A 10,123-nucleotide genomic window follows, 5' to 3' on the forward strand; every position below is an offset into this window, starting at 1 on the left:
ACTTGGTCTTTCATCTTTCTTAATATTCCTTCTTCTTGAATCAACATAGCATTTTTTCTAATGTTCCATTATCTTTACTGGCGTTGTAATACACCTGAAACTTACTAAACTCAAGAGGTATAGAGTTCATGATGAATTGGACGAGAAATTGTTCATGCACCTCCTTTTCAAAGGTCTTTAACTTTGTAGCCAAATTAAACATGTGAGTCACATGATCATGAATTAGCTGGGACCAGTCAAACATTTTCATAGTTTGCTCATTTATGAGACTTCCTACATCCGACTTACATCCAACCCAACTATAAACACTTCTTAAATCTATTCTATAAATTCTTTATCATTCTCTGTCTTAGATATCAATGACTTAACCCTTTCTACCGTCATCAACCTATGATATATGGTGTTTTTCACATCATTGTATATATGTTTTCTTTTGTTTGAAGTCACTAATTCGTGTCAGTCTAGTCCTTTTTGACCTTTTACAGGTCTGGAGTTAGCAGAAGAAAGAAGAGAAGGTGCCTGATGAAAAGAAGTCCTTTTGGAGCATTCCTGCGGAGAACACTCAAGAGAACAATCCCGAGACTGTTCTCTCTCAAGCGGAACAAGCAGACGGAGTGATCCGGCGATTGTTCCAGACGAATATGGAAACTCCTATTTCGGGATTTTAAGCCCTGTTGCCCTAATCTCTTTTCTTCTGATCGGCGCCTCCATATAAAATGCCATCTATCTATTTTCTATTTTTCTTACGCTAGTTTTTACAAGAGAACACTGAGTATTGCGATCTGCAACTTGTAAGGGAGAAGAATCCATCCTCTCATAGAGAAGATCATCTGAACCCTTTTGTTTTCTACTCTGTTCTTATGCAATTTTATTCAGGATTTATGTCTTTGTTTATGTGCATCATGATCGAGTAGTGACCTTGCTCGCCTAGGGTTTTTAGGGTGTTGAGACATGAGCTAAACATAGATAAGCGATCCATAACTGTTCTTCATTCATACTGTTCTTACTGCTTTCATTAAACTGATCACTTGATGTTAGATCACCAGTTCATCACCTAGTTAACCGCTTAGGATGATAACTTGACATGTATTGAATGAGCTTAGTATCCCTAATCAGCGAAAGTAGATATTAGGGTGGTAAGTGAACTGATCGGACCTGTTCTCTAAAGCTTGCAATCGATTCTCATCCCAACGACAGTTAGGTGGTGAGATCGATCTGCAAAGCGATCACTACCACGACAGTGGAGTGTTCCAGCTGAGTGATCCGAGTTCTAGAAAGCACTTCATCGCGCTTGAATAATTGTTTGGCTCCAATTCATCACCCAATGAAATACCCTAGGCTAGCTCTTGTTTAATTGAATCAATCTCGTGTTTGTTTGCTTGTTTGCTATCGCCTATTTCAACCAAATCATATCTTCTTCTTAGCTTGATTCTGAAACTTATAGAACTAGAGTGTAGACTGGTCCTCTGGATTTGAATCTCAAGTACTACAATTGCAACTGTTAACTTGGCAGTAGCAAGGATTCATTTTTAGTGTATCAAGTTTTGGCGCCGTTGCCGGGGACCAGATTTTTTTTACCTCTAATTTTCGGTTTCATACCTAGTCTAAGATATCTAACTCGTGTTATTTTCTTTGTTTCAGCTGATGATCCAGGTGCATGACCAGTAGACATACTCGGAGCAACGCACAAGGGCCATTGCATCAGCTTTCTAACGAAGAACTAGCGAGATTGGAACGACAGAACCGTCAACAGCCGAGATCAACGAACACCGACATGGGTGATCATCCAGATGATCTCACTGCTGCGTTTGCACTCATGCAACAGCAGATGCAGCAGATGCAGCAGACGATCCAAGCGCAGCAAGCTGCTGCCGAGCAAGCTGCTCTGAATGCTGCGAACCAACAAGAGGGAGTGGTCCAGATCGGCCAGAGAAACTTACTGCGTAATCTGCCCGCTACGCGATCTGCCATAACCCCTCCACCGTGCACAAGGCAAGACTTCGAGATCAAGCCAGCCTTGATAAGTCTAGTGCAAAGGAAGATCTTCAATGGGCTTCCTGCTGAGATACCGATGGACCACATCGAGCACTTCGAGAAGATGTGTGGTTTCACTAAAGCGAATGGAGTACCACCCGATTACATCAAGTGTACTCTGTTCCCTTTCTCTCTTGATGGGAAAGCTGCTCGCTGGCTTGATTCACTACCCACCGGATCACTCACCACTTGGGAACAAGTCCGAGAGGCTTTCTTAAGCCACTTCTACACGAAATCGAAGACAGCAGCTCTGAGACAGAAGATCGTGACCTTCAAACAATTGGTGGACGAGCCGTTCTGTGATGCTTGGGAGCGATTCAATGTCTACCGCAGAGAGTGCCCACATCACGGTTTTGAGGAAGACTATCTGCTGGGAGTGTTCTACGATGGAGTAGGTTGGGAGTACAGGAACGCTTTGAACTCCGCCAGTAAGGGAGACTTCATGACTCAGTCCACTCGAGGTGCATTCGAGTTGATTGAGAACATGGCCTCAAGCTCAGCTGACAATAACCGCGAGACTGATCGCACTCAGAAGGTGAAGAGCATCGACAACAGCAAGATTGATGAGCTCTCTGCCAAGGTCGACCAGCTGATTAAGAGTAACCAGAACCAGGTCTTCATCATGGAAGAATCCCCACAGGATAAAGCAACCGCAGAAGGCACATCAGAGGCGGATCAGTCGGCTGAGGATCAGCATGAAGTGAGTTATGTGAATGGGCAAGGATGGCAGTTCAAGAACTATCACCCGAACCCTAACGTGAGGAACAATCCCCACCTGTTCAATGCCCCTAAACCAGACGATAAAGCTCAAGGGAACCAAGGTCAGAACAGTGGATACCAAAGGCCTTATGGCAATCAGGGAAGAACCTTTGTCCTTAACCCAGCTCAGAATGCTCAGTTCCACAGCCAGAAACAGCCGGTTAATCAGCAAGCTGCACAACCGACTCAGACTGCTCCGCATGATGACATGAAGAGTCTCGCCAATATGATGAGTCAGCTGCTCCAAGGACAGCAGATCCAAGGGAAGGCACTGAACCAGGTCACAAACGACATCAACACCAGGATGAATCATATGTTCAATGACCTGAGTGTGAAGTATGACAATGTCTCAAGCCATATGAGACAGATGGATATTCAGATTGCTCAGACTGCTGAGAACGTGAAGAGACAGCAAGGAACTCTCCCTGGGAAAACAGACAAAAACCCCAAGGAGTGCAATGCAGTAGGGTTGAGGAGTGGAAAGCAACTGCCTGATCTAGACCCCAGGAGATTCACATCGGCTGAGAAAGGAAAGCAGAAGGAGTCGGATCAGCCATCTAAAGCTGTACCCACAGATGAGGATGATGCAGAACAACCTACTGAGACTGTTCCGACGGAAGCAGAGCGACCCGCTGGGGTTGTTCCACCGACTGCAGCGCCTTCTCCTGCTCGTCAGTATGTGCCAAAAGTTCCTTACCCTGTTCCAGCTAAGGCTACACGCAAGGATAAGGAAGAGATGAAGTGCAGGAAGATGCTAGAAGACCTAACTGTCAAGCTCCCTCTGATGAGTGCGATCCAGATGATACCATCCATGCGCAGCTTTGTCAAAGGACTGATCTCTGGGAAGATATCTGATGACAGTGAGTTCATGATTGTCTCTAAGGAGTGCAGCGCGGTGCTCCAGAACAGAAGGATCAAGAAGATGGGTGATCCGGGAAAGTTTGTTCTCTCGGTTCAGATTGGGAGAACACTTTTCTCATGCTCATTGGTCGATCTAGGGTCGAGCATAAACCTCATGCCATACACTGTGGCTAAGCGCCTTGGATACTCGGACTTCAAGCCTACCAGGATGTCACTAGTGTTTGCTGATCGATCTGTGAAGTCTCCAGTTGGAATCCTCGAAGATCTTCAAGTTCTGGTTGGGAATACAATTGTTCCTGCCGATTTCGTTGTTCTGGAAGTCGAGGAAGACTCCAATGATCCCCTGATCCTAGGCAGACCATTCCTCTGCACTGTCGGAGCTATTATTGATGTCCGACAAGGGAAGATCGATCTCCACCTTGGAGATATTGTGATGAAGTTTGAGATGGATCAGATGCTCAAGAAGCCGATGCTGGATGGACAAACCTTCACTGTCCAAGAAGATGGTGATCCCCTAGAGCCGCATGAAGGTATGATCGAGGAGATTCTCACCGAGGATCCACTTGAACTCGCCTTAGTCAGAGCTGAAGCCGAGCAAAGCTTAGAGAGTGTTGATGCTGATGCCTATGCCAAGTTCCTGGATGCAGCCAGGAGTATGGAGAGGATGGTGGCGAATCTAAGTCTGGGGGAGAACAGTGACTCCAGCACATCAACTGGAACAACCACGCCTCAGAACCCGACTGTTCCGGCAGCTCAGCCCGATGACTCATGGAGCGAGCTGAAAGCTCCAAAGGTAGAGCTCAAATCCCTTCCCAAGGGACTCAGGTATGCATTTCTTGGACCCAACTCCACATATCCTGTCATTGTGAATGCTGACCTGAACAATGCAGAGACTGCTCTGCTTTTGTGTGAGCTGAGGAAATATCGTAAGGCTTTAGGTTACTCTCTAGCTGACATACCTGGCATTTCACCTGATCTGTGCATGCATAGAATACACCTGGAAGATGAATCGATGACTTCTGTAGAACATCAGAGGAGGTTAAACCCGAATCTAAAAGATGTTGTAAAGAAAGAGATAATGAAACTTCTAGAAGCAGGTGTGATCTATGCGATCTCTGACAGTAAGTGGGTTAGTCCCATGCATGTAGTACCTAAGAAAGGTGGGATCACTGTTGTAACCAATGAAAAGAATGAATTGATCCCCACTAGAACAGTTACTGGTCATCGCATGTGCATTGATTTTCGTAAATTGAATGCTGCGACTCGTAAGGATCACTTCCCACTTCCTTTTATTGATCAAATGCTTGAGAGATTGGCTAACCACCCTTACTATTGCTTTTTAGATGGTTATTCAGGTTTCTTTCAGATTCCCATCCACCCAGATGATCAGGAGAAGACGACGTTCACATGCCCTTATGGAACATATGCATACAGGAGGATGCCATTCGGCTTGTGCAATGCTCCAGCGACCTTCCAGCGATGCATGATGTCAATTTTTACTGATCTGATCGAAGACATAATGGAGGTTTTCATGGACGATTTCAGCGTCTATGGAAGCTCCTTTCATGTCTGTTTGTCAAATTTGTGCAGGGTACTGAAGCGATGCGAAGAGAAGCATTTGGTGCTGAACTGGGAGAAATGCCACTTCATGGTGAGAGATGGGATTGTTCTGGGACACAAGATATCCGAGAAAGGCATTGAGGTGGACAAGGCAAAGATCGAGGTCATGATGAGTCTGCAACCACCAACTTCAGTGAAGGGAATCAGGAGTTTCTTGGGACACGCTGGTTTCTACAGGAGGTTCATCCAAGACTTCTCTAAGATCGCGAGACCACTCACTCGGTTGCTCTGCAAGGAAGCTCAGTTTGCCTTTGACAGTGACTGCTTAGCCGCATTCCACACAATCAAGGGAGCTCTAGTCAGTGCACCAGTTGTCCAACCTCCAGACTGGGATCTCCCTTTTGAGATCATGACAGATGCGAGTGATTTTGCAGTAGGAGCAGTCCTTGGACAGCGTAAAGACAAGAAGCTTCACGTGATCTACTATGCAAGCAGAACTTTGGATGAAGCTCAATGCCGATACGCAACCACAGAGAAGGAGCTCCTTGCCATCGTGTTCGCCTTTGAGAAGTTTAGATCCTATTTGGTTGGATCAAAGGTGATTGTGCACACAGACCACGCGGCTCTCAAGTACCTGCTCACGAAGAAGGATGCTAAACCGCGCCTCTTAAGATGGATCCTCTTGCTCCAAGAGTTTGATCTAGAGATAAGAGACAAGAAGGGAGTTGATAATGGAGTGGCAGATCATCTCTCCAGGATGAAAGTGTCAGATGAGACAGTTCTTGATGTGGAACAACCGATGGAGTACGTCAATGCGATTGGTCTGCGCAACATGGAGCAGTCATCACCTGCCATTAAGGATTGTTCCCGCGTAGAAGGAGCATTCGTTGCAGTGATCCAGAAGGAGTACCCGAATCTTCCATGGTTTGCTGAGATTGCCAACTTCTTGGCAGCTGAGAAAGAGCCTTTGAGGTTCACTGGGAATGAGAAGAGGAAATTTTTGAGGGAGGCAAGGCACTACTTCTGGGATGAGCCGTACCTCTATCGGCAAGGCAAGGATGGGATCTTCAGAAGATGTGTTCCGGAGGCTGATATTCCAGGGATCCTTAACCGGACGGTCCGAACCGAACCGAACCGAACATTATGACATTCGGTTAGTGCTCGGTTATCAGAAGCAAACCGATCGGAAGCTGTTAAAAAAATGTTCGGTTAGTGCGTCGGTTCGGTTCGGTTCATGATAACCGATCGGTTAACCGAAATTTTTAACCTACCTATATATATAACTCTTATTAACCTAAACAACCCTAATCAGTTTCTCTTTTCTTCCTCAAACTCGAGCCGCAGCTTCGTCGGATTCTCAACCCTAGCAACTCATTTTCGTCCGATTCACACATCTTTCCGACCACTAGGTAGGTTCTTCACCTTTTCACTCTCTTCTCTATTTCTGTGTAGTTTTGAGTTTGCGATTGATTTGAGGACTAGGGTTTCTGTCGAAATCAATTAGGGGTTTATGATTTGGCTTGAATGAGGGGTCGATTATCTTTGTGAGAGTGTCTCCAAGTGTTTGATTTGGATTAATGATGAGTTTTGATGGATTTGAGATTTAGGGTTTTGGTCGAAATCGATTTGGGGGTAGACGTTAAGGGTGGCTTTAGGTTGAAGGTTTGGTTGGTTGATTGTAAGTGTCTTGTTGCTGCTCTGTCGGTAATCTCTTTTTAACTTAATTTTTTCGTTTTATTATCAGGAGCAAATACGGTGGTAGAAACAAAAGATCGTCTTTCTTTTTCCATGTGTAGAGAATCTTCAAATTGAAGGAGAATCTCCTCATTTGAATTGGAGGTAATTTTTAATCTGTTTGAACTGCTTTGTGTGTTTTTGTGTTTTTGTTCTTTTTTTCACTGATTTATTAAAATTGCAGGTTGGTGGAGTTCAAGCGTCATGGTGACCTTTAGTTTTTAGTTTTCTGTTGTGTTGTTTGATCACTCTTTATGTTTTGCGGGACATTATAAGATTTGAGTCATAGATTCTTAGATTTGGAATGTTGGATCATTTTAGATGTTTGAGAAAGAATGAACAATATACATGTTGGTTTTTTTGCTGATAAATGTGGATTTTTCAGGTCATATCCGAAAAATTCATTAATAACCCGAAAACCGAAGATAACCGAAAAATCCAAAAATAACCGAGTGTAACCGAAAATATCGGTTTTCTGGTAAATAATATAAAAATTCGGTTAAATTCGGAAATAAATTGAAAACCGAAAATAACCGACTTCCGAACCGACCCGAACCGAATTCAATTTCGGTTTTCTTCGGAATTAATTTTAGAAATTCCGGTTAACCGAGAACCGAAATTTCGGTTCGGTTCGGTTTCGGAAAACCGAAATCGCAGGCCTAGTTCCTCTTATGCTGGTCACTTCGCCACCTTCAAGACTGTTTCCAAGATCCTCCAAGCCGGTTTCTGGTGGCCTACTATGTTCAGAGATGCTCACGCCTTCATATCTCGATGCAATTCATGCCAAAGGATGGGGAGTATAAGCAAGAGAAACGAAATGCCTCAGAACTACATCTTGGAAGTTGAAGTGTTCGATTGCTGGGGGATCGATTTCATGGGACCTTTCCCAGTCTCTCACAAGAATGAATACATCCTAGTTGCTGTGGACTATGTCTCCAAGTGGGTGGAAGCAATTGCTAGTCCAACTAATGATGCGCGAGTTGTAACCAAGATGTTCACCTCCATTATCTTTCCAAGATTTGGAGTGCCTAGAGTGGTTATAAGCGATGGTGGAACTCATTTTATCAACAAAGTGTTCCAAGGATTGCTGAGTAAGAATGGTGTGAAACACAAGGTTGCAACCGCCTATCATCCTCAAACAAGTGGTCAAGTGGAAGTTTCCAACAGAGAGATCAAGAACATCCTCCAGAAAACTGTCAACGCCACCCGCAAGGATTGGTCCCTTAAGCTTGACGATGCTCTCTGGGCATACAGAACAGCCTACAAGACCCCTCTAGGGACCACTCCCTATCACCTGGTCTATGGCAAGGCGTGCCACCTACCTGTTGAGCTAGAGTACAAGGCGGCTTGGGCTGTCAAACTACTCAACTTCGACATTAAACCTGCCAAAGAGAGGCGAACCATTCAGATCCACGAGTTGGAGGAGATCAGGCATCTGGCCTATGAGAGTTCTAAGATCTATAAGGAAAAGACCAAGGCGTTCCATGACAAGCGGATCATCAGCAGAAGCTTTGTTCCGAACGATCAGGTCTTACTCTTCAATTCGCGGGTTAAGCTGTTCCCTGGAAAGCTTAAATCTAGATGGTCGGGACCTTTCACCATTAAGGAGGTCCGCCCTTATGGAGCTGTTGTGTTGCTGGACACAAGAGGAGGAGAATTCGTTGTTAATGGTCAGCGTCTCAAGCCATATCTTGCTGACACAACAATCGCTGAAGGTGTAGAGATACCCTTGAGCGATCCCCCTCAAGCCTAATCGGCTCATTGAAGTCAAGCTAGTGACAGAAAACAAGCGCTTGGTGGGAGGCAACCCACCGGTGAGTGTAAATATTGTTTTCTCTTTGTTTTTATCTTTCTAGGAACTAACTTGCAGGTTGAAAAACCAAGAAAATTCGAGATCACTCCAGGAGAGCACTCCAGCGGTTGTTCCGCCGGTGGTTCCAGGTAAGTTCTCGAACAAAAAAAAAAAAAAAAAAAAAAATAAATAAAAAAAAAAAAAAAAAATCAGAGAAGGGGAAGCGGTTTTGATTGGTTTTTAAAAGCCCAAACATTCCACTTCCCCACTTCATCTCTCTCGCCGCACAACCCCCCCCCTTAGAACCCTAAAATCGCGAACTCATCTCTCTCTCTTTCTCTTCGATTTTGGTTCTAACCTCTTGGGATTTTCTTGAGATTGGGTTGTTCTGCAGGATTCACCTCTCCACTCAAGGTAATCGGACAAGAACTCTCCCCCTCTTTGCGCATGCAAATCGCGAATTGGGAGTGATTTCTTGAATCCTCTTTTTCCTTTATGCTTGCGATTTCTTCCTAGATTGTAGCTCTTGATAGTATATTTGCTACTAGGATTGAATTCATGGTTGATTTTGAATGCAATAAGAACCGATTGTTGCTTTTACTTATTGGCCTTTGCGATTCCTATTGTTGAGATTGAAGCTTGTGTAGGTTGTCTAGAAATCGATGGACTTGAGTAGAACAAGAAGATTGGATTGTTCCATCGTTTCTAGAACAACCAACGAACTGTGCTGATATTGGGATTTCGTTTTTGTCTTGCAGATGCCTCCAAAGATGCGGAACGCAAGAGCCACCAAGAGCACGGCTTCTCCAGCCGCGAGTGCTCCACCTGGGTACCCGTGGCCGAACAAGACTGAGGGAGCACCCATAGACCTTAATGATCCGATGCTCCTTGACTTCAACGTCGAGGGATGGGACAAGGAGTCGGCAGCGATATACAACAAGCTCCTCCTAGCAGAGATCTTGCCCACGCGGTTCGTGAACCAGCAAACACTAGGCGATATAGGCCTTGACACTGAGGTGTTCGACACGATGCAGGCTATGGGAATCATGCCTCTCTGCTACCAGGCTCAGGTTCTCTACCCCGACTTGGTCAGGCAAGTGCTCGCGACATGCAAGATCACTTACCAGAACCCCAATGCGCCTACGTACGAGAACTGCTTCTTCTCCTTCATGGCTGATGGCAAGTTCTGCACCATCTCTCTCGACGACCTGAACTCGCTATTCGAGATTGCAGACACGCCAAAGGGGGTTTCAGTGGAAAGGAAGTTCAAACCGGCAGACACCTTTTGGGACCTCATCGCAGCCGGCAAGTTCACCTCCCGCAAGGCCTATCAGTCGCAGATCCGGAACCCTGCTATCCGGATCATCGCCAAGATTGTGTCCA

General features: G+C 45.2%; 1 long non-coding RNA gene and 1 other non-coding gene across 2 annotated transcripts; one reads left to right on the forward strand and one right to left on the reverse strand.

Moving 5' to 3' along the window:
* Positions 1-2,281: 2,281 nt before the first annotated feature.
* On the reverse strand, positions 2,282-2,388 carry LOC130505948 (small nucleolar RNA R71). The gene has a single exon (XR_008941852.1). It is a non-coding gene; the product is annotated as a small nucleolar RNA R71 (small nucleolar RNA).
* Positions 2,389-6,477: 4,089 nt separating this feature from the next.
* Positions 6,478-7,337, forward strand: LOC108834549 (uncharacterized). The gene is made up of 3 exons (XR_001946848.2): positions 6,478-6,623; positions 6,959-7,053; positions 7,133-7,337. It is a non-coding gene; the product is annotated as an uncharacterized LOC108834549 (long non-coding RNA).
* Positions 7,338-10,123: the final 2,786 nt, after the last annotated feature.

This window comes from Raphanus sativus, unplaced genomic scaffold (assembly GCF_000801105.2).
Source record: "Raphanus sativus cultivar WK10039 unplaced genomic scaffold, ASM80110v3 Scaffold2726, whole genome shotgun sequence".
Taxonomy (NCBI): Eukaryota; Viridiplantae; Streptophyta; class Magnoliopsida; order Brassicales; family Brassicaceae; genus Raphanus; species Raphanus sativus.